This window comes from Hyperoodon ampullatus (assembly GCF_949752795.1).
Source record: "Hyperoodon ampullatus genome assembly, chromosome: 17".
Lineage (NCBI taxonomy): Eukaryota > Metazoa > Chordata > Mammalia > Artiodactyla > Ziphiidae > Hyperoodon > Hyperoodon ampullatus.
Window position 1 is genome coordinate 61,193,441 of NC_136930.1, and position 21,397 is coordinate 61,214,837.

General features: G+C 36.7%; 1 pseudogene across 1 annotated transcript in view; it reads right to left on the reverse strand.

The window, feature by feature from the left end:
• Nucleotides 1–1,259: 1,259 nt before the first annotated feature.
• LOC307065359 (metalloendopeptidase OMA1, mitochondrial-like) overlaps nucleotides 1,260–21,397 on the reverse strand; it is a 37,528-nt pseudogene continuing 17,390 nt past the window's right edge. The window contains exons 3-4 of the transcript in view: nucleotides 2,368–3,198; nucleotides 1,260–2,131 (exon numbers count right to left, since the gene is read on the reverse strand). The product of the transcript in view is annotated as a metalloendopeptidase OMA1, mitochondrial-like (transcript). The remainder of the gene's footprint in view (nucleotides 2,132–2,367; nucleotides 3,199–21,397) is intronic.

Below are 21,397 nucleotides of genomic sequence, written 5' to 3' on the forward strand. Positions count from 1 at the left end.
ACAAGTATGGAGACAATAAAAAAATCAGTGGTTGCCAGGGGTTGGGGGCCCGGGAGGGATGAAAAGACAGAGCACAGAGGATTTTTAGTGCAGTGTAACTATTCTATACGATACTATGATACTATAATGGTAGATACATGTCATTTTGTATTTGTAAAAATGCATAGAATGTAAACACCATAAGCGTATTCTAATATAACCTGTGGATTTGGGTTATAATGATGTGTAGGCTCAATGATTATAACAAATATACCACTCCAGTGTGAAATGTTGATGGCAGGGTAGGGTGTATGTGGGAGAGGGGAGCAGGGGACATAATAGAAACTCTGTACTTTCCATTCAATTTTGCTGTGAGGGCTTCCCTGGTGGCGCAGTGGTTGAGAGTCCGCCTGCCGATGCAGGGGACGCGGGTTCGTGCCCCGGTCCAGGAAGATCCCACATGCCGCGGAGCGGCTGGGCTCGTGAGCCATGGCCGCTGAGCCTGCGCGTCCGGAGCCTGTGCTCCGCAACGGGAGAGGCCACAGCAGTGAGAGGCCCGCCTACGGCAAAAAAAAAAAAAAAAAAAAAAAAAAAAAATTTTGCTGTGAACTTAAAATTGCTCTAAAAAATAAGTTCTGTTAAAAAAAATTAAGCATAGAAAGATAAAGGAAAGGTGTAGGAATGTTTCCCCACTCTGGACACAGCATTTGGGAGAGAATAGCTACCATCCATTGAAAAGTAATGCAAAAGGAATTTGGCAAACAAAAGACATCAGGAAAAACAGGTTCTGGTAAGATCTCTAATTAAGTGGTAAATATGGTCACTTGAAGGAGTATATTTTCACTGAGGTGGTCTACTAATTGAGCAAAAGACTTAATTTTGAATGTTTTCTTAAATATCAAGCCAATACCCCAAGGTATCTTTAGCTTCTCTTCCATTCTCGAACCAGGTACATGGCATCTTCCAAATGGAGGCTAAAGACTGAGCTGCTTGATTTTTCACAGTGACTGAGTAACAGGCTTTCTGCAAGGGTGGATTGATTTCTGGGTCACTTTCCCCACAGGCTTAGAGTAATCCCTTGCACATAGTAGAGACACAATTAATAATTTTTTAAAGTGTAATATAAATTTATTCTGTGACATTTTCCTCATTGAAGATTTTTAAAATAGATTAAAATAATCAGTGTTTCATAAAAAATAAATACATCAGAGGAATTTAGTTAACACCTCTAACATAGATGGCTTGATTCTGACTATCCACTTTTGTTTTCATGTCAAACATCATTTTTTAAAAAGTAATATAAAAATGATAGATTGCTGCATTCTACATGTCTTGTGTCTCAAACATTTTAAATCAACTTCCAGTTTTTTGTTCTCAACTCTGTATGTTAATGGCATTTGCTCCCGTTTTTAAATGGGAAGAGTATCCGTTTTTTTTTAACAGCGATATTTAGGTCTTCTTTTTCTGATTCTTCAAGAAAATACATCATGCCAAGTTTGAATAGTAATTGAGGGTCTGGTCCAGAAAGCAGTAGGCAATTACAGAGAGCCAGTGGTATGCATCTATCAAAGTGCTCAGCTCAATTTCCATGAGAAGGGTGTGTGCATAACCATTCTGGAAACTTGGGATGACCATGGAGGCTACCTGCAAATTTCATCTGCTGCTGAAACACTGGACTGGCTCTGACATCCACACAGACTTTGCAGCAAACTATAGTCCAATTTTGTCAACTTCAGCCTCTAATATTCTACTGTTCGGTCAATCAAACATATACTCTTGCAATGCAGACTTTCTCAAAACTGCCAAACTATCTCAAGGATAAACGGCTCAAATCACTGTGTGAAAAATCAAACCTAAGAAATCCAATAAATCAATCAAGCTGGTCTTTTATTGCAGCCTGCCCAAGTACTGCATGTTCTATTTCATAGCCCAGAAAGAAGAAAAGTTGATGAATATCAGTTACACTATGTAAAAGCTCAGTGAAGATAAACATTTGTCCATTTGGAATCACAAAGGAAGTGCTGGCTCAGCACATATACTAAAATTGGAATCACAAAGGCATTTATCTGGGGAATCAACCACATGAATAATCTCTCAGAGATCCCTAGGATATCTTTACTGTGCTCAGTTAGATGATAAACCACTTCTTGTCCTTAACAGTGGTATTGTGTGTTTTTCTTTTTCTTTTTTCTTATTTTATTGGCGTATAGTTGATTTACAATGTTATGTTAATTTCTGCTATACAGCAAAGTGATTCAGTTATATATACATATTATTTTTCATATTCTTGTCTTTTATGGTTTATCACGGGATACTGAATATATTTCCCTGTGCTATACAGTAGGACCTCGTTGTTTATAAATCCTATATATACTAGTTTGCATCTGCTAATCCGAAATGCCAAGGGGGAAGGGTGAGGGAGGGAAAGATTGGGATTTGGGGCATCTTTCTTAGTTAGCGTATCATTTTAAAATTCTTCCATCCATGTTTCATGTTCCAGTACTGATAAAATTCTGAAATGTTCTTTTCCCGATTATAGTAGCTTGCTCTTTTCTATGACTGGACTTACCTCCAGCTGAGTAAAATAAAGCAACTGCAAGTAGCAATCCAAGTAATAAATTCCAGTTTTTGTCTTCCTTATACTTTCTTTAGATAGTTCCTTCTGATTAGGAGGAAGTATTTGCCACCATTTCCTTATTTCCCTGAATACTTACAATGGTTACAAGTAGTTTCCGCACTGGTTTAAGAGTTATCAATAAGAGAGGAATCGGACAAGTTGAGACTGTGACATGTGGAAACTCCTGATGTCTCTTATGGGAGAAAAATTTGGAGGACACAATATTGAAAGAACAGGGATGAACACAACTTCTTTTATCAGTAGGCTTGAAAAAGAGTCATTCTATGAAGTAATTTTTGTGTAGTCATCCAAATTCCCTTAGTTTTGGTACTCTAGAGGCATTCTGTTCTTTTGTTATTGAAAATCCTATGGAAATAAAAGTTTCCAAGCAGAAAAGTCAACTTATCACACTGATTTATTCCCAGGCCCTGATACTGACTTACTATATGGTTCATTTGCACTAAATGACAGTCTGGTGAGGTTACAGCTAGTGTGTTGCATTTTCTCCAGTCGGTCAGCGAATTAAATCAGAAGAAAACACAATTTCTACTAGCAGACTACAATCCACAGATGAAGCGTTTCTTTCTTTTGCTTGATTTATCCTAACAGTGGCAAAAGTGATGAGTCCCTCAAATTAGTGACTGTGTTTGTTTATTTGCTTTTCTGAGTGAGTTAGTAAGCTTTGCAGTTGTCTGTATCTTTTTCTCCCTTACTGTAAACTCAATGAAAGAAAGGATTTTGGCTTGATTCCCATTAGAACACCAACACCAGACACAATACCTGCAAATAATAGATGCTCAGTCAATATGTTGAAGGAAAGAATGTATGAACAAGCAAAGCTGTTTTTTTTTTTTTTGCAAATCTGATTCTTGAACGCTCATTAGAGCACTATGGTATAGTCAATTAGCCTTGAACTAGAAATCAAATACTCAGATTCAAGGCACTATTCCATCCGTTTTTATTATCTATCCTTTCATAAATCTTGAAAGCTCTGAGACTCAATTTCCCTACTTGAAAAATGAGTAGAAATCAATCTGAACAGCTAATTCTACTAAGACCTGGAGACTCTATCTACATAAAGCCAATGAAAGCACTGTGAGTTTTAAGCTGCTGTATAAATGCGTGATCAGACATGGCGTGTCACACTGACATCAATCAGGGAAATAATTTACAAAGTGAGTGGGAAGTGTCAGGAGGTGGAGAATGCTTAATTTGCCAGACTTCTTAGGGCAGTATGGTATATAGTAGGAAAAAACATTTGATAAGCTACAGGAGCTGTAAGTGCAATCCCTTACCACTCCCATTCATGTTCCACTTTCAAATAATGCCCAATAAAACTTTCTTGTAAGAAGAAGTTCTCCACTGGACTTCCCTGGTGGCACAGTGGTTAAGAATCCGCCTGCTAATGCAGGGGACACAGGTTAAAGCCCTGGTCCAGGATCCTGCCATGGAGCAACTAAGCCCATGTGCCACAACTACTGAGCCTATGCTCTAGAGCCCATGAGCCACAACTACTGAGCCCACATGCCACAACTCCTGAAGCCTGTGCACCTAGAGCTCGTGCTCTGCAACAAGAGAAGCCACCGCAATGAGAAGACGGTACACCGCAACAAAGAACAGCCCCTGCTCATCGCAACTAAAGAAAGCCCACATGCAGCAATGAAGACCCAACACAGCCAAAAATAAATAAATTAATTAATTTTAAAAAAAAGAAGAAGAAGGTCTCCACTTAATTGCAGATCTTTCAAATATAGAGTGCAGTATAAGTATAGAGCCAGAGGTATGTTGCTTGAGGCACAGAGGGTGAATTTTTTTCTACAACTTTCCCTAGAAATTAATCAAAGAGACAAAATTTTATTTCTTTAAAGTAAAACTTTGAGATGATGGCTGTCTAACAAAGATGCTAAATCAAAAGGCTGCCTGGGATGTACACATATTGTAATTGTCCAATCTCATATATAATCATGTCACAATCATATTGGACGATATCAGACCTAAAGAAAATCTCATCTTTGTTCCATAAAGTCAGAATATATTAATGTAGGTGAGACCAAGCTCAATCTTCTTAGCCAAAAAGTTAATCTCACATAGTAATGTGGAGACAAACCCGGAGTCAAAATCCAGTATTCTACCTCATGCTGTACGAAATGTTTTACAAGTGATTATATTTTAAGTATTGATTCAAAAGCATTGAACAGATCAGTTCTTTGTACCATGTTTTTCCATTCCTTTTTTTCCAAATGGATGGCCTACATTTAAACTAGGCCGATGAAAACTGGTAACAGCTTGCTAATGGATGTCAGAATCTTAGCTCATTTTATTCGTGTCCCTTCATTTATTCCTTAATTCATCAAACATGTATTAGATGCCTAAATGGTCCAAGCATCTGGAGTTGCATAGGGAATTACAGTAAATACAAACAAACATTGGGTGTATGTGTGATCTGAAATGTTTACTAGTTATGGTCTGAGATAAGAAACATACCAATAAGTAAAACATTTGGCTCTTGGGCTAATTTCCAAGACAAGTTCGAAAAAATGTCTATTTTCTGTGTTCCTTCTTCACAACTGTGTTGAATCTGGAATATAAAGCCACTAGAGATTTGACCACAGTATTTCATTTCTCTGATACAAATTCAATAGAATACTGACATTCAAATTATGCCTACTCTCATCTTGATACATTTCCAAGATTACCTGAAAATTTTAAAACAGTTTGAAACAGACTCTCCAATACATTAGTTCATTCATTCAGCAAACATTTACAATACCCATTATGTGTCTGGCACAGTGAATAAGTACTGGGGGGTTAAAACACAAATGAGACTGCTCCAGAAGAACTCCTTATTTGTAAAAAATATGGCTAACCTAATTTAGAATTTACTATATGACTACAAAGATAAAATTGGGAAGATGTTTTGAAATACATTTCTATGGCTATGAAAAATTTGTCCAAGATCTTTGGCCCTCCTTACAATTTTCCTCCCTAGCAGCTTATTTTCTAATAAGTTTTCTACCTTTCCCCTTCTCCTTCTCCTTTCTCTTCCCCTTCCCTCTCCCCTTCCTCTTCCTCCTCTTCTTCTCCTCTCTGTCTTCTTTTTCTGCTTATTTTTCTTCTTCTCTTCCTTGTCCTTCTCTTCTTCCTTCTTCTTTTCTTTTTTTAATGGATGACCCTCTATGTCTATGACTATATATGAACTGGACCTTCACCTGACTGAGTATTTTTAGATCTATGTTTCCAGAATTCTTTAGAGCTTTTTGTGGAGACTCCTTGGTGATGACTAATCCAGTGGCATTCCAGGCTCACTTTCTTCGCCTGATCTCTGGCAGGTTCACAAAGAACTGCTATTTAAATTGGGGCTTTGAGAAAGATTTCATTTGAAAAAAAGAGTTCTTAGATATCTTTACATTTTAAAGTCACTCTCTTTCTTGTCTAATTTTCATCTTTGGAGGATAAACTGAGGCAAACAGAGAAGAAGTGGTAGTATCAATACTATATAGCTACCTAGAGAGAACTATATTTGAACATGGGTCTTTCATTCTCAGATGCTGATCCCTTTAGGTTATTCCAGGCAACAGTTCTCCTCTGCCACATTGCCCACTGTAGAGGTAGAAATCTCTGTCTGGAATTGCAATGACAAGAGTGTCACCATGTGCTGTGTGTTTCCCCTCAAGTGTAGACTTAACTACCTCTTAACTTCCTTTTAGCTTTAATCAGGAACACTCTGTCCATAATTTTCAAAATGTAATTCAATTTAGAAGACATGAACTATGAATTTACTAAATTGACTATGCTAGTCTTGTAAACACTAGGTTAAAAAATATATATATAATCCTTGAAAAGGAGTTTCTTATCAACTTCTTTAGGGATTGGGGACACAGACATGCATACATCTTCAGTGAAACCAGATCTATATTAGTGTCTTGTTGTTATGAGTTGAATTGTGTCTCTCAAAAGACACGCTGAAGTTCTAACCACCAGTACCTCATAAAGTGGCCTTATTTGGAAATAAGGTGATTGCAGATGTGACTTATAAATTAAAGTGAGGTCATACTGGAATAGGGTGGGGCACTAATCCAACATGATTGGTATCCTTATAAGAAGATGGCCATGTGAAGACACAGAGATACAGGGAGAACACTGTGTGAAGATGGAGGCAGAGATTGGAGTGATGCACCTATAGTCCAAAGAATACAAAAGACTGCCAGCTATCATTAGAAGCTAGGAGAACGTCATGGACTAGATTTTCCCTCAGAGTCCTCAGAAGAAACCAAACCTGATCTTGACTCTCAAATTTCAGACTTCTAGCCTCCAGAACTGTTAAACAATAAACTATTGTTTTAAGCCACCCAGTTTGTGGTATTTTGTTACGGCAGCCACAGGAAACTTATACACATGCTCAAAGTTCACAGATGAGGAAGCCGTTATCAACTTTGCCATGTGTCTGGCACTCTGCTGGGAGAAGGTGACATTTGAGCTGGGCACTCAGGAGGAAGTCAGAGTCGGCCAGAGAGAAAAGGGAGCATGTGTGTTTATAGAACAGAAGAAAGCAGGAGCAAAGGACAGGATTTGGAAAGGTCTTGGTGTTTGAGTAATGCTGAGTAGCTCTGTATATCTTCAGTGTGGAACATAAGTTGCTTGGTGCTTGGGCAAAGACTGATGCAATGCCCTTTTGCAACAAGAGAGTTTACTTAAATCAAGAAAAACTTCAAGTTTTGGAATCACTGTGTGTTTTTGTCTGTGTGTGTGTGTGTGTGTGTGTGTGTGTGTATGAGTTTAAATATGTACTTATCCCCAGATGGTTTTTCTTTCTTTCTTTTAATTTCTTTTTAATTATGGCAGCTATTCTCCAAACATGTTTTTGTTTATCTCAAACTAAGTATACAGTTTCAACATATGGAGCATATTTTGTTTTTACTTCAGTTTATCTTAAGAAATCAGCTTTCCTAACTCTTGTTGGCAGTGAACCCAAATGATTTCTTACTTTTTCTTTCCCTCTCTACTTTCTCCTTTTTTCTTTTCTCTCAATTACAATTTATCTCGATCTCCCTCACTCTCACTTTCTCTCCATTCCTCTCTCCCTCCTTTCGTCCCTTCTTTCCTTTTTTCCTTCCTTCCTCCCCGCTACCTTTCCTCCTTCCTTTCTCCCTTCTTTCTCTTCCTTTTCCTTCTGGGAGGTCACAAAAGATTTCCCATGTTGATGAACCAGCTCATTTAGTGGCAGAAACCAATAGTTCCTTGGCTTGTGGACATTTAATCAGCCTAGAAAATACATAAACTGGAAATAATGTTAATAAACAAGTCAGGGATAGTATTTGCTCTTTCATTTATAATATTATGAACCTGGCATTCTAGTCTGTTCATAATCTGAGCCCAAACTATTTTATCACCCTTAGTTTTGTAGCTTTTTTTTTTTTTTTTTGGCTGTGTTGGGTCTTCGTTTCTGTGCAAGGGCTTTCCCTAGTTGTAGTGAGTGGGGACCATTCTTCATTGTGGTGCATGGGCCTCTCACTATCGCGGCCTCTCTTTGCTGCGGAGCACAAGCTCCAGACACGTAGGCTCAGTAGTTGTGGCTCACCGGCCCAGTTGCTCCGAGGCATGTGGGATCTTCCCAGACCAGGGCTCGAACCCATATCCCCTGCATTGGCAGGCAAATTCTCAACCACTGCGCCACCAGGGAAGCCCTCACCCTTAGTTTTGCATGATGTGTTTTCAAACCTCAGTGTATTTGGATCTCCTGTTCTTCTTTTTCTTAGGAAGCTTATTTTCATCCTCTCAGCCTACTGCACTCCACTTACCCTTCAAGATCCAGCTCAAATATCCCTCCCTTTAAACACATTTTATGATGCTCACTGGCAGAATTAATCTTTTTCTCCCCTGGATTCTTCTAGAGCTTTGTTCATTCCTCTAGTTGCTTTATTATGATTGGTATTTATTTTCATACATGTCTCTTCCATTAAACTGAGGTCAAAAATGGTTTCTCATTGTCGCAAAATCTGCTATGTCCAATAGGCACAAAGCACTTCATAAATTCTCACTGAAGACATGCTTGAGTGGGAAGAGATTGCTATCCTCATACAAGAAGCAAAAAGCTTGTCTTTAATATCCATGCAACTCTTCCTTAAAATCATTTGCAAACTTCCCAATGTGAAGGGCACTAGAAATGTCAGAAACTGGGCATTTGAAGAGAAAGCCACTTAGAAAGCTGAGTATAATATTGATAAGGAAAAATAAAATAAAATAAAATATTGATAGTGGAACTTATCCTTTCTTGGTGTGTATATTCATGTAGCAGAAACTGGGCATTTTAGTGGACTTCAAATACAGTGTAGGAGCTCAGTGATATATTCATGAATGTTTCTGCAGTGTCACTAGAAGAAAAAGTTTTACCACTCATACCAACCCTGAAATCAGTTACACTATGCTGAGATAGTTTACGAGTGCAACTGTGCTGTAAGTAACTCATGAGGTCTGCCGGAAGAATGAAAGTAGAAGTAGGGGCACATGTGTCATGTATACTTAATGTCTGTACTCCCCAAAAACAGAGCCTATGTCTTTCTTCTTAAAACCCCCAGCACGTTACTTGACACATTGAATATGATCTACAAAGGGCTTTTGAATGAATGAATGAAGATTGTCTAACCTGATACATAGCAGGAATGCAAAGTCACAATCTTCATGGTTGCAGCTCTATAATTCCTGCATCTGTCCATTACTATTAGCATTTTCAAAGACTTTGTGATATAAGAAACTTTTAAAATTATATTGCATGACCCTTAATTTCAGCAACTTATTTCCAGCATCAGTGACCTTGATCATGACCTTATCTGTCCTTCAAGCATTACTTAATGGAAGTCTGTGCACCGAGTAGGGATAATGGTCCATGGACTAAGTAAGCATAGGTTCTGACCATGTTACTTACAATGACTGTAGTTCCCTATCCCTAACCACCTCCTTCTAACAAGGGCCTTGGAAGTCTCAGTGATATAAGCTGCTAAGGAGAAAAATGTGGAGAGGATAAAACAGATGAGGTGGGTTCTGGTCCCAAGTAGGGAGGTATAATGGACAGTAGCATGTGTGGTGGAGGGTCTGATAGAGGAGGAGGAATAGAGGTGTAGTGGTGGTGTACAGGGACCCATAGGCACCATGGATCAGCCTCACCACACCACCCCCCGCAAGTCACTGTTCCCCTCCCTGGGGTCCTCACCTTCATTTCTCATGGGCAAATTGAACAGTTTCTTATCTTAGAGCAGTAAGAGATATTTACATGAGTATGACACATTATCACTGAAGAGCTTGTGTTAGGGTGTGTTTCTGCCACATGAGGACAATGAGATTTTGTTACCTGGGAAAAAATTGTAACTTTCCCGTACCTGGGTGTTCCCATCCTCATTGGAAAGGTGATGTGTGAAGGAATTGAGATTACAAATGAGGAAGAGTTTATAGAATGTCAAATGCTACAGAATATGTCTTGATTATTATCTTGATATTGTCCTTAAGGTAGGATAGGATTGGGAGATTGGGACTCACATATATACACTATTGATACTATGTATAAAATAGGTAACTAATGAGAACCTACTGTATAGCTCAGGGAGCTCTACTCAATGCTCTGTGTAATTGACCTAAATCGGAAGGAAATCTAAGAAAGAGGGGATATATGTATATGTATAGCTTATTCACTTTGCTGTGCAGTAGAAACTAATACAACAAGGTAAAGCAACTGTACTCCAATAAAAATTAATTAAAAAAAAAAAAGGTAGGATAGGATTTCTTAAATGAGGAAACTCAGTCTCAGCCAGGTCAAGGACCAGAGATGAAGGAGCACACAGTTTACCAGCAGCAGAGTTCTAGAACCTGGTCTTGTTACTTTCACCCCAGTCTGTTTATATTTTTGCTTCCCCCATGCTCATCCTCAGAAACCAGGTTGTCTCTGATGTAACAATGTGTGAACTTTAGTTAGGAGGTGTTTTTTCATTACAAAAGGGTAACCTTACCTGTTACATTCATGATCATTTAGATAGCTTGTTTTCCTTTAGTTTAAAACTAAAATTAAATAATCTAAATAAGGAATATATTTTTATAGTTAGAAGGGAATTTTCTGGTTAAACGTCTCACAGAGCTGGATCCTGAGGCTCTGAGTGGTTGATAAATCACTTACCTGGTGACAAATGAACTATAGTGGTAGCACCAGTGCAATAGCCCCTTGCCCATGCATGTCACCAGGCCCCGTGCTGCCTTTCCTTTACAGAGCGCCAAGTTAAATCAAGAGAAAACAATCTTCAGAAGCAACATTAAACACTTCATGCAGTACCTGACAGTGGACTCCTAAACCCCCAACACAGTCAAGCCAGGAGTCTTAAGAAGTTTTACATGCATATTTGGAAGCTGTATTCAGCAAGCAATTGTTCTTAGGTGTTCTGAGTGAAAGAAAATAGTTTTGATCGGGAAGGAGATGAGTCGCTATCCCCATATCGTGCATTGGAAAGAGGGTGTGGTGCAGTCCTCACTAGAAGGCAAATCTGGGAGGGAGGTGGGCAAGACTCCCAGGCGGAAATTTTTTGTCTTTGCTGCAGGACCACTCACCTACCAACCCATCAGTCACCAACTTATATGTTTCTCTCCACTGCTTCCTTCACTCTCCAGTGGGGAGAATTCTCCTCTGTCCTCTGTCTCATGAAACAACCTGGGTTTCTCTGACTCTCCCCACTTCAGCTAAGAAGCCCACATTTATGGTTAATCAAACTACAAATGCAGAATTGTCAGTCTGAGGGTGGCTTCTTTAGAAACAGCCAGGGGCTGCATATTTGATGCTTTGAAGCACATTTTCACCCCAGGAGTTAAGCTAACGTCTGTTGAGAATTGTCTCCAGCTCTGTCACTGTTGAAACAGAAGCTCCTCCATAAACCCCAATTTTATGCCATGAAAAGATTCCACTCTATGCTAAGACATTAAGAATAGTTTGGGGGGAAAGTTCTAGTCATTTAAAATAAGAAATCAGCAAAACTTCCACAAACCTTCATGTTAACATTGTGATTCCTAATTTACAAAGCACTTTCCCCTGGCTAGCCTTGCCCCTGTTTGACTTTAAACCACAGAACAACTGCATTGGTTAGAAAAAGTTTGTTGTGTAAATCTCCCTTACACTCCATCCAGTTCCAATGACAAAACTCGGGTCCTTGAAAAAGCCATGCTCCTCTCACCACCAACATCTGCTCCCACTATTTTCTCTTTCAGGACTTCCCAAGGGAAACTTGCCCACCCTCTCCCCCTCTATCCCTACTCCAAACATTCCTTATGCGCATAGGAATGAAACATAGACTCATGTTTCTATCTTCCAGAGTATCTGAAATCAGTTTCTGGTTATTCATTTTTCAGTATGATTATTTTAATATTTGTCACCCTATAAGGTTACACATCGTTTCTGTGCTTAGCTTACTATTATATCTTTAGCATATGTCTAGTATATAATAGCTCAATAAATACTTCATAATGAAATGAATGACCACCACCCACCTTCCTTTTCAACTGAGAAGTCTGAAGCTCAAAGCAACATGCCAAATGTCATGTTATGAATAAGGGTTTTTGATGTCAGAGAGACATGAAATCTCCAATTTCAAATTTTAGCATTGGCATTTACTCATTTGGGTGATTTTCTTTAAATCTCTGGTTCTCTTTTCTTTTATCTGTTAAATTCATATAATAGAAACTAAAAGGATTGTAAGTTCTATAAGAAATAAATTACATATAGTGTTTGTGTACTTTTAATATACCCTTAATAAATCCATTCATATCTTTTAAGTCAATTAGTTGGACCACTGATCCTAGGCTATGAAGCTATTTCTATATATTTCAAAATCATCAATATCTCTTCTTACAAGAGGAAAATCTGAAGCAGAGGGCAAATAGTCAGTGCTAAAAGCAATTGTTTCTCTTTATCTTTTCTCCTTTAGCTCATAATGCAGTGACAGAAAAGACTGTGAAATAAAATTTTCAAGGCAATAGAAATGGAAGCAAAACTAATATTTATTTAGTTTATTTAGCATCTTCTTAAATGCCTGGTATAATGCTTGTTGCCTTGTCAGTTATGCACATTAACAAGGATTGTTTGAAAGACAAGCCCAAGATGGAGGTGTTTAGGAGAAAATGAAGAGTTCTCATGGTAAAATCAGAGAGTGAAGTCACAGTGTTTTTACTGGCAGATTTGCTAAGGTATGGAGCTAAGGAAATAGCCAAGATATTAGTTAAAGAAGTTGTCTGAAGAGAAGGCTTATGCAGTTTAAAACCAAAAAAGGAAAGAAAATGAAAGAACAAAAAAAAGAAAAGAAATAAAGAAAAGTAAGCATTAAATATCTAGAGATGTTCCACTCAAGTTTCTTGACACTTAATCTTGTGTTTGATCCACCAGGCCACCTGTGTTGCTCTATAATATTATTATGTCCAATGTATAATTTATATTTTCTGTATTGTATTCCAAAGCTATTAAAGGCAGAACACAGACCAAAGATATATATATATATAAATCTCAGCATAGAAATAGCAAGGGAATATAAAAATATTACCCTTCAAATATTCTATTTCAGGCTGAAAATGAAAGAAGGATATTGGAAAACCCACATGTATATGACTTAATATATATTATCTAGTTCATTTAACTTCAAAACTGCTTTAATACAGCTACATTAGAAGCAGTAATTATACATATTTAAAACTTTGGCTGGAGAGAGCTGACTGAGAACACTGACATGGGTAACAAGATGTTTGTGTAAGAGAACCTGCAGGGGACTTGGAGTCAAAAGGAACTGGGATCAAATTCTAGCTCTGCCACTTATGATCTCTGTCATACTAAGGTTAGAAAATGAAATCTGGGGTTAGTAATGCCTACATCATAGGATAGATATGATTAAATAAGGTTGAAATAAGATTGAAAATAATAATTATTGAAAATAATATGAGTAGCTTCTATATACTAATACTTGTAATACAGTCTACATTTAATAAATACTGTCTTTTTCTCCCAAAAGAATTTGTTGATTTTAAATAGGAGAGAAAAGATAAAGTATCTTTGAAATACTAAATGATGTGCAGCAGCCATGTTGCTGGAAACAAGAAAGTAAATGTGCTTTTCTTATCAGAATGGTGCCACTGTCATCTACCATGCACCTGTTTCTTTCCTTCTCCTCCACCTTTACCTCAACTATTGAAGGAAAAAAATGATTGAGGTGTTGCCAAGGCCGACCTTATTCTAAAGCAGACTGAGGTCATACAAACATGTCCAAGCAAGCTGGTGATCTTCAGGAAGGAAAAGAATTCAAGCATTTTTTATTCTGCATATATAGACACCCAAGTCATTATATTTTTCTTGACTTATTGCACTGGCTAAAACATCTATTACAATATTGAATAGAAGTGACTGAGTAGTCTTCTCTGTTCCTAACTTTCAAGGGAAAGCATTTGGGTTTTTTACCATTAAATGTGGTGTGAAATATATGGTTTTCATAGATGCCCTTTATTAGACTAAAGAATGTGACTTCTATTTCTAGGTTGATGAGACCTTTTTTTTCAGGAATGGATGTTGGATTGTGATACGTGTTTTTCTGCATCTACTGAGATAATCATATTTTTTAGCCTGTTAATCTGGTTAATTAAATTGATGAAGTCAAATATTAAAATATTAAGCCAGTCTTACATTACTGGGATATAACAATTTTGATCATGATGTATTATCCTTTTATATATGATTTGACTTAAGTTAGAAAAACTATATTAAGAAATTTTAGATGCATATTCATAAGGAATATAAATCTGTAATTTCTTTTTCTTATAATTTCTTTGTCTGGTTTTGGTATTCAGAGAACACTATCCTTAAAGAAAGATTTGAGGTGTGTTCTTTCTTCAAATTTCTGGAAGAATTTTTAAAGAATTGTGCTTTTTCTTCCTTAAATACTTGATATAATTCACTATTAAAACAGCATGGCCTAGAGTTCTCTTCGTGTGAGGTTTTTCACTATATTTCAATTTTTAAAATAAATATAGCGCTATACAGGTTATTTATATTCTGCTTTCATGAGCATTGGTATTTATTGTCTTTCAAAGAATTTTTCCATTTCATCTAAGTAATTGAACTCTGCAAGCATTTTTAATTACTAAATGGAAAAAGTAATTATGAAAAGCAACCCAAAAGCTTTTGAAATTTTATAAAGAAATAGATTATGGTACTTTACTGTTTAAATCATCCTAATACTTTCTATTGAGCTCCCTACTGAATTCAAATTTCATATGAATCATGTAATGCAGCCCATTAATTATCTTAAAATTTGAAGTTTGCATGACCTGCAAGTTCCTCCGTGATCTTATCCTTTTTCCCTTGGCACTCGGGCTTTCTGTTTCCCATACCTACAACGTTATCTCCCACAGCAGAGACTTCACACAGTCGTTTCTTCTGCTGGAATTTTTTTTCTATGATTATTATATGGCTGGCTGCTTCTCAACATTCAAGTTTCAACTCAAATATGACATCCCTAGGAAGACTTTCTTAGCTATGCTAGTTAGAGTTGTGGGCTTACTATGCACTGACGTAGTAAGAATTCTAAGATGACCCACAATTACCCATACCCACATACAATCCACTCTTTTTGAGTGTGGATAAGACCTGTGAATACGTTAGAATATCACTGTCATGATTTATGCCATGCTGTTTGGTACAAGTGAATATGCAGATGTTATTAAGGCTCCTAGTAAGTTGACTCTAAATTAATCCAAAGGGCCATTTTCCTGGGTGGTCTTGACATAATCAAGCAAGCCCCTTGAAAGCAGAAATATTCTTCTGTTTATATAGGAGAGGTAAAAAATCATTTTGTGAGAGAGTCCACAGAGAGTCATATGGCATAGACCTCAGGATGGCCTCAAGATGCTGAGATTACCTCTGGCCAATAGCCAGTAAGTAAACAAGAACTTTAGTCCTACAGTTGCAAGGAACTGAATTCTGCCATCAACATGAATGTGCTTGGAAGAGAACCCTGAGCTCCACATGAGACTATAACTCCAGTTAGCATCCTGATTTCAACTTGATGAGACCTTAAGCAGATGGCCCAGTTAACTCATGCCCAGACTCCTGATCTAGGAAAACTGTGAGTTGATAAATTGTTATGCATTAAATTGCTAGATTTCTGGCAATTTGTTATGCAGAAATAGAAAATGAATACACCCAAAGCCACTCTCTATTACACTGCATTATTTTATTTTCTTTGTAGCTTAAAACTTTGAAGTTATATATTTTCTTGTTTATTTAAGTATTTACCCCAGAATATACATTCTACTAGAAGAGCAATTTTGGTTGTCATTCTGCCAGGTTGATTCTTGCCATTCTGGCTATTTGAGAGGTAGATTGGAGAGAATTATAAATCTGTTTCTGTTTTTCTGTTTAAAAAAGAGAAGCTAATATATACTGCATAATATTGAGATTTTTCTCAGTGGGACAAAATAATCTTTCTTTGGTATTCTTCAATTTACTAAATAATTAAATATGAGGGAAAGTCTAAAAATTCTTCAAAATGAGAGAACCAAGCCAAGATTTCACATAAATCAGAGGCATGTAGCTCTGTTATTTTTCAAATAATACAATTGTTTATAGAAGCCATGCAACATTTCAGAACAGAATTTTATTTTGCATAATGAATATACATAAAATTTTTTTTGGATTTTTCCCTCTGTTGTTATTGTGACCACATGTGGTGATGGTGCCAGAACATTCCTCCCTTGTGTGTTTCATGCCCAAAGTGATCCTCATACTCAGGGTTTCCAGCATATCTGTCTGTTTTGTGAATTCTTGCTATTGTTATCCTGAAAAGGTAATCACAACTGCCTGAGCCAAAGAGGAGGGAGAGAGAGCCACATGATTGCCTTTTATCCTCCTACAGGAAGAATTTGACTTTACTTTTACTGAACTAGCAAGCAAAAAATACACTGATTAATTGTTCTTAAATCATCATACTTCCAGTTAATATATCCCTTTGGATAAAAATTCAAGTCTAGAACTTTGTGGCCCATTATATTCATGTTCAAAATCTTATAGCTGAACAAAGAAATGTTGCATTTGTTATCACCTTGAATTCAAATGTACTGAAACATCCAACCTGTACTCTTCCTGAGTGTCTAACATCTGTGGCTGTTAGCAACTGCAAACTTGTGAAATATGCAATATCACCTTCAAATTCCAGGTCTTCAAAATGTTACTAGATTATATTGGATAAACATGTTTTGCCTTCAGCTGGTCAAGCTGCTTGGTAAAAGCCCTAAACCCCAAACTCTCCATTTAAACCAGTTTCAGTAACATCATCAGAAACCATTCCAAGTTTTCAAACATGGCAAACATCTTCAAACATATGTCTACAAGTACTAATATCTTTTTTGTATGAGTTAAAGGACTCTAGAAATTACTCTATTCAAAATAAATATATTTCCCATTGATCCTCATTGGTACCTAAAATATTACCATTAAATTAAAAAAAATTTTTTTGTGCTCAATACTTACTGCTTACAAAATGATGGGAAAGTAATACACCAAGTCCCTTGTGTGTTTGCAATTTGTCCCCTGAAACAGAAATCTAGCTTAATCTGGTAGGTAGAAAAGCATATTGGGAAGGGAACAACCAGGCAGTCCAGGTTTAAATCTTGTATTCATTTCTTACTGAAATGAAAACTTCTGGACCAGAGTATCCTCACATGTTAAAACCTAATTCAATAGTGCATCTTACAAGACTGTCATGAATATGTTACATAATGTAAGAAAAAGACCAAAACAAAACATGATTATTAGTAACTATTATTGTTTTTATTTTAGGTGACCTGCTAACATTTATTGAGTGTTCTCTATAGACAGTCTATACATACATAGAGATGGAATAGGTTTGTTTTATGTGAATTCCAGGACAAAATAAGAATCAAAGAAGAAAACCATAGGGAGAAACAAAATGTACTTCATTCTAAAGAAAAGAAAAAATAAATTATTATTAATCATTTTAGTATTGTTGCTATTACTTATTGACTGACTCCTTTCTATAGTCAAGTTATTGCATTAATTGCTTTCATGGATTATCCTATTAAGTTTTCACAACCCAACATTTATTACTATTTTTTGGAGAATCACACTGACTAAGTTCATAAGGAACTTTGCAGCTATGATCTGATCTCACGTATGTTGAATTACAGGAAGGTGTTGACCGGAAACAAATAGACTGCCAGATATTTCTCCAGCAAAGACAGGTTTATTCATGATCAGCAGAGAATTGCAATTTGGGGTCTGCAACCATGAGACACAGGCAAGTCCTCCACACAAAGGAGAATGTTTTTATAGAGAGGAAGAGGAATTTGGGAAGTCTATCTTAAACAAAGAGCTTATGGCTTTTCATTGGCCGAGTCCTTGCAAAGAAAGAAGAGGAGTCTTTGCTATGGGCTTTGCTATGTTCACAGGGTGTGAGAGCTCCCCCTTCTGGTCTCCCAAACCTATTTAATTGAGGTTTCTTTTTATTAATTCTTTTCCAGGGGATAACAATGGGATCTGTAGTACAGCTAACTTGGAGGTACAAGGTAACTCTCAATTAGACTTTATATAACCTCACTTAAGTTGCTAAAGATTTATTAAAGTACAGAGTCTAGATTCAATGTCATGGAGGTCTTACTTGACACCAGGACATTTATTTCACGGGGACATTTGGAGAGTTTTGGGGATGTCATGGCAATCACATGGTGGTAAAAGTTGGGAGTATTTTGTGATATTGTGATTTATAATAAGAAATGCTTATTTGGTCTTTGTCCCCTCTTCTGGCACAGACCTCCATAAAAATCTTGGAACTTCCTAAGTGATAAGAACAATAAAAGTGTCTTTTGTTATGTTAATGAGGTGGCTTTTGGAAAGAACTTAAGGATGAGAGCTGGTTGCCAGTGGATCCAATCATGTGATTATAGGGTTGGAACTTTCAATCCCATCCCTCTGACATTTAGGGAGAGAGAAAGGCTAGAGATTGAATCAATCCCTAATGGCCAATGATGTAATTCATCATGCCTATGTAATGAAGGCCTATAAAGACCCCAAAGTATGGGGCTTAGAGAGCTTCCTGGCTGGTGACTCTGTGGAGATGGGGGAGAGTGGTGCACTTAGAGAGCACATCGAAGCTCCACAACCTTTCCCCGTACCATGTTCTGTGCACCTCCTTCATCTGGCTAATCCCGAGTTATATCCTTTCATAATAAACCTATAATCTAGTTAGCAAAATGTCTCTCTGAGTCTTGTAAGCTGCTCTAGCAAATTAATTAAACCCAAGGAGAGGGTTGTGGGAACCTCAAATTTATAACCAGTTGGTCAGAAGTATAAATAACAACCTGGGCTTGGGACTGGTGTCTGAAGTGTGTGGGTGTGGGCGGAGGGGTTACTGAACACATAACCTGTGGAATCTGATGCTGTCTCTGGGTTGGTAGTATCAGAATTGGATTGAATTCTTGGACACCCTGCTGGTGTCCCAGAATTGCTTATTGGAAGTGTGAGGGAACCCCCCCACCACCATCATATGGGAAGTGGGTCTTAGAACACCAAAATAATTTGCAAAAATAATTGAAGACAATAAGAGAAGGACATAGCTGTGGATCAGAAGATGACCATACATACCATATGGACAATACCATATGATGACCATACCATAAATACATATCTAATGACGTTTAAAGCATACCATGAGAAGATTAGTTTTAAAATGACTTAGAAAGTATAAATAACATTATAGGAACTGCAATAAGTCTCTAATAGAGTAGTTACATTCAGGAGATAAATAGTATATAGATGATAATTTTTAAAACATGTCATGTGGCATGAGATCTAGAGTTACATGACTTGAATTAGAAAATTTATTTTGCTATCTATGTTATGCTAGCTATACTATGCTGTATCTATTTTACTCATCTTTGTGAACTTAGGCAATCCATTTCACCTACCATGAATAAGTTTCCTTCCCTGTAAAATGAAAATATTATCTTGACTAATTTATGTAATTACTGACCAGGGTAAAAAAGAAAACAAGATAGCATATATGAAGATACTTTATAAATAACCCAGTGATCTGCAAATTTATGGAGTGCTGAAGATGTTGATGATCATGGTGGAGGTGATATTGCTACTGCTAATGGTAGTGATAATGGCCAAGCAATTCAAATCAGCATGACCCTATAAATAAGTTTATTGATCTGCAAATTGTATCATCTATCTATCTATCTATCTATCTATCTTATCTACTTATCATCATCATCATCTCAGGGGCCACAATGGCCCCTATAATTGTCAAAGATTAGGATTGATTCTGTTCAGCAAGTATTTAGTTAAGCTTTAGTCAACTATATCCATAGAGGGCAAGAGATCACCCCTGAAAGCCTGGAAAGCTGGCTACAAAAGTTAAACTTGATCGAGATGACTTGGGTACTTTTCTTGATGGACCTTGTGAGTTTTTGCACATCTGTGTAGATTGGGCAGCTGCCCAATGGGTGTGGCTTTAAGTGTACCAACATGAACACATGTCATGCAGATAATTTTCTGGTCTTTTGAAATGGTGGTATTGAGACGATATTAACGGAACTTCAATATCAACAGATTTGCTTGATTGTTCTTCTGGTTATAAACATAGAGATTTAATTGTTCCTTTCCAAAAACAATTTTTAAAGAGAGAGGAAAATGAAAATCTTTAGTAGAGAAGAGAATATTGGAAGAAGGAGTTAACACTTTCAGAATGTAAATATAGGTTGCAAAGCAGGAATTAAGTGGAAAGAAGATACTTGAATCAGACAGCAATTGATTCAATTCAAGGATTCACTAGGATTTCAATTCCTGAATTTTAGCATTGTTTTGGACTAAATAATCCATCAGAATAAAAATGTCCATATTTTTAAAATAAGTAATCATAGTACATACTTCACTGAATTGGTGGAGATCAAAAGAAATAGTATACGAGAATTGCCTTCTACAAAGTATTGTTTATCTTGCCTTACCCAAAATAATTTATTTTATTTTCAATTTTTCCAAAGTCCCAGAAATTATTTTTGTGGGTCTTACATTCTTTTAACACACAATCTTAATTAGGTTATTAATTTTTATATTTATAATAAATATATTTTATTTATCATATTTTCCTATGTTAATTTTTTATTGCTATCATTTAATTACTAAGCATTTATTGATCCCATTATTAGGAATTGTTGCATTTGTATTTGAGTTTAGGATATGAGAACAGGACATAAAACAGGAGATGTTTTGGGAAAATGTGTTTTAATTTGATGGTCAGATATTGATAATGACTGAAGAGTACTCTTATAGCTTACATTTGACATTTAGTGGAAGAAGAGTCTAACATGTATTGTTCTTCCAATATGACTTTTTTTTTTTTTGCATGATCTGTGAAAACTTACAAAGTCATGAAATTTTAGGTTTTAAACCTGAAAGACACTTAAGGAAACAGTTTGTGTAACCCCTCAATTTATAGGTGAAGAAACTAGGGCCTTGTATTTATAGATAGTGTCTATCATCCAGGTTACAAGATAGAACATATAGTATGATATGTACTTATGTATAAATAACCATAGATAAAAACAATCTGGAAGATAATATGCAACACACAGGGAGATCAGCTTGGTGCTTTGTGACCACCTAGAGGGGTGGGATAGGGAGGGTGGGAGGGAGGGGATATAGGGAAATATGTATACATATAGCTGATTCACTTTGTTATACAGCAGAAACTAACAAAACACTGTAAAGCAATTACA